Source organism: Octodon degus, unplaced genomic scaffold, assembly GCF_000260255.1.
Source record: "Octodon degus isolate 3935 unplaced genomic scaffold, OctDeg1.0 scaffold00052, whole genome shotgun sequence".
NCBI classification, from domain to species: Eukaryota; Metazoa; Chordata; class Mammalia; order Rodentia; family Octodontidae; genus Octodon; species Octodon degus.
The window spans coordinates 13,003,913-13,008,059 of NW_004524628.1; positions in this window are offsets into that span (position 1 = coordinate 13,003,913).

The following is a 4,147-nucleotide window of genomic DNA, read 5'->3' on the forward strand; positions in this document are numbered from 1 at the left end:
ACTCTTCTCCTGCTTTCCAGTTGTCTTCCCCGCTTGTTCATGTCCTCTTGGTCTCCCTGTGCTTTCCTGGATAATTTCCCCTAATCTTCTCTGGGTCACCAGTTCTTTTTTCAGTGCTGTTTTTCTTCTTGTTAAACTCATTCATAAAGTTGAGCCCAGGGCCTAAGCTCAGCTGCTTTTCCTCTCTTGTCACCTCCACTTCTCATTTCTTTTCTGTTATTCTTTTGGTTTGGTTCTCCTGGCTTTTTCTTTGTTTGCTTGTTAGTTTAGTTTACTTAAGTTTACTGGGGCAACGCCGGTATTGCTCCAACCCCTCCTTTCAAACCCCATCCCCTCCCTGTTCACAAGGCCTACTCTATCCTCCTTTTCTCATTTTTTCTTTTCCTTTCTCTTTACCCCAGTTTCCTTTTCCTTGTGAACAATTTTTATTTTAAAACATTTATTGTACATTTTTACTGTTAGTTACATTTTCAGTTTCTCATACCAGAGAGATAATGCAATATTTACATGTAAATGTGATTTATTTAACTTATGATTATGTCCTTAAGATCCATCCACTGATTTATAAATGTCTCATTTTTATCTTTCTTTATGGCTGTGTAATAATTCCATTATAGAAAAAAACCATCTTTTTTATTCATTCCTCTGTTGATGGACATTGGGTTGTTTTCAAGATTTAACTATGAAGAACTGTGCTGCTATGAATATAGGCGGACATAAATCACTGTGGTAGGCTGCCTTTAATTCTTCCAGGAAGAAACCAAGAAAGGGAATAGCTACCTTCAAGTCTTACTTAGTATTCTTGTGTAACCTCTGTAGCATTTTTGCTGTTTATTGCTTTTTGGCTCTTATTTTCTGTCAAATCTCACGTACTTGGGCATTTTGATTTTATGAATAGTACATTTCAACTTCCTTTTGTGGTCTTCTGAGGGTGCCTTCTGCCTCTGCTAAGGTCTCCTGGGTACAGCCCCAGGCCCCCATCCCACCACAGGTGTGGTGGTGCTCTGGGTGCCCCGTGGCTGTGTGAGTGAGAGCTGGCTTCTCCTGGCTTCCCTCGCCGTACTGTGTCCCATTTCAGCTCTTGGAAGGTGTGGGGAGTGTGCCCTTACCTCACAGGCCCCAGACAAACACCATTACCTTCCTCTCTTTCTCTGCTCACCAGTGACCCTAAGCAGGACCCACGTGGAAGGCTGGGACCACAGCCCTGGACTCTGGCTTCTCCTGGGTCTCCTTGTCTCTGTCATTCACTCTCCAGTCCCCCAAGCAGGTCTTGCAGTAGCTTGCTTGGGTTGTGGCTGTCACAGGAGGGAGGTTTGGTCCTGCTTGTCCAGTTGCAGTGGAAGGAATCCTGATGGTGATGGCCAGCACTTTACACTGTTGTCAGGTCTCATGATCTGTGGAAGCACCAAGAATTCTGTTCTACTCTGAGGTTTTTGTTTGTTTAGTTTTGTTGTGGTACCAGGAACTGAACTCTGGACCTTGTGCCTGCCTGGCAGTCTCGGTGCCTCTGAGCTATATTTCTAGCCCTTCGACTGTGAGCTTAACAAGGTTAGAAATGAATTCTATTGGGTTATCTGTGTGATATAATCATACACATATTTGAAAAGTACTTTTATGCAAGTGCTGGAGACACAGTTGGAAATGGTCCACAGAGCTCCCCAGCTCCATGTCCACACACGAAGTGCATGCCACTGAGTAAAGGGTTCCAAGAGACATCCTGAATCACAGCTCCACCCCCACACGCAGCATGCTGGCTTGGCCAGGCCTGGGCACAGGAGCAGGGCGGTCTGCTGACCCCTTCCCAGGGGCTGCTGGCTGAGGGGACTGGAACATGGCTCATGTTCATCTGGCCCAGCTCAGCTGAGGCTCTCTTACCCAGAGGGGTGGCTTTTCTCTGATCTGGCCGGAGGCCCACACCGCCGGGGAAAATGAAGTGGCATTCAGCTCAGGCGCTCTGCGGGAGGCCGGGAGGTGGCTCTTACACTACCTCCAGCGGGTAGTGCAAGAGGCTTCCTGGACGCACGGGGGACCAAGAGTGACTTGCACTTAGTGTGGGGTTTTCAAATAAGTTTTGATTTCTGAATTATTTTATGAAATGTACAGTAAGAGTGAGCATTAAAGAAAACTCTATTTACATTGTTCATTTGCTTGTCCAACTTTTTTTTTTAGCAATAGTTAAGTGTAAACTTTGCTAGCTTATCGAGGATTATAGTAAACTTGTCTAAGGGCCCTTCAGTAAGGAAGACAACTGCATGATGAGAGTGCCTTTTGTAAGCCCCACAAGCACTGCTACGCGGATGCTGCTGAAGCTGGCACTGGAAGACCGATGTTGCAAGGGGACGTGGATGAGCACATGGCCCTGGGAAGCTGACAGTGCCTGGGGTGACTCAGGGGAAGGGGAAGGTCCTGTCCAGGAAGGGGGCCCAGGAGGAGCCAGGAAGTACTCTGGAGAGGCAAGGGGCAGGCAGGGAGGGCCGCCTGTGGCGGCGCCCAGGCGGTGATGGCTGGCACCGTGAGGCACCAGTGGCACGGTGGTGGCGTGGTAGGGATGGCTGCCCACAGGCCTCGGGGTGTTTCAGGCAGACCCCCCAAGGCAGGTCTCCTGGTCAGCGGAAAGGTGACCAGGAGGGAGAAATCAAAAGTGGGGCTTAGCTATCAGTCTCATTATTTAACTAGACAAGAATACAATTCTAAATTTTTTAAGAATAAAATTAAGATAAATCACTCATTTAAAAACACTATAGAATAGTCTTTTGCTGGTTCTTTCTGTTAGAATACAAGCTTGCGACGACCAGACTCTAAAGCAGTAGGCCATAACAGAAGGCAGACTCATACACACTTCTCTCCCACGCCCTGACCTGCACTTAGTGACACTTGGCTCTTCCTGCCCAAGGGCTGTCTCTGCATTGAGCAAACAGACACCTTTCTGTCATTCTTCCCTACCACACAAGGAAACAATTGTGGGCACCGCGCTCACGTGGTGTCAGGTAGTGTGCAGTCTACGGCAACCCAAGTGTGCTGAGGGTGTGTGAAGGCTCCAAGGAGTCTTGAGCCCCTGTGGCGGGGGCCCAGCCCAATCCCACAGACTCCGAGGGCAACTGTGTTATGGAGACAGAGCACCAGTGTGTTCCACCGTCAGCAGAAGTAATCTCCTGTGGCTGTGAAATGTGTGCACTTCTTCAGCTATGGTCCTGGGGGAGCTAAGACCGGAGAGCACCCTGGGAAGAGGGGCTCTTAGGTACCAGAATCAGCCCCGCTCACTCCCCACAGTGAGGAGACTGGATGGGTCTAATGGGGGCTGCAGGGGAGGCAAGACAGCTGTGGAGGGGTGCGTGGGTGGGGAGGACGACCCCTGTTCCTGCATGGTGGAAGCTGTAGGACATCTCACAGCCAGGAGCTACAAAGAAAGACTGGAGGCCCCAGAAGGACAGGGGGTGGCCAGGGCCCTGGCCCATTGTTGGCACATTCTGGTCAGGCTGGGTATATATTTAAGTTGAAGTTTCATGACCAGGGTGTATAGGTCTTCATGGCTCCAAGCAAATAAGTTGCAAGTTGGATGAACTGAACCAACTAGAAGGGCACAGAGCATTGCATGCTCCTGAAGAATGGCTTCCTGGATAATCTAGCCTTGTGCACTCCACAGCCTGTGTGCACAAAGGGACCGGAGGACAGAACCTCTAGTAGCTCAATCCAGGTGTGGAGCTGCAGAGCTGTGGGGTCCTGGGTGTGAGCTGCTGAGCTCTGAGGTCCTGGGTGTGAGCTGCGGAGCTGTGGGGTCCTGGGTGTGAGCTGCTGAGCTCTGGGGTCCTGGGTGTGGAGCCACTGAGCTCTGGGGTCCTGGGTGTGAAGCAGCTGAGCTCTGGGGTCCTGGGTGTGGAGCCACTGAGCTCTGGGGTCCTGGGTGTGGAGCCGCTGAGCTCTGGGTCCTGGGTGTGGAGCCGCTGAGCTCTGGGGTCCTGGGTGTGGAGCCGCTGAGCTCTGGGGTCCTGGGTGTGGAGCCGCTGAGCTCTGGGTCCTGGGTGTGGAGCCACTGAGCTCTGGGTCCTGGGTGTGGAGCAGCTGAGCTGTGGGGTCCTGGGTGTGGAGCAGTTGAGCTGTGGGGTCCTGGGTGTGGAGCCGCTGAGCTCTGGGGTCCTGGGTGTGGAGC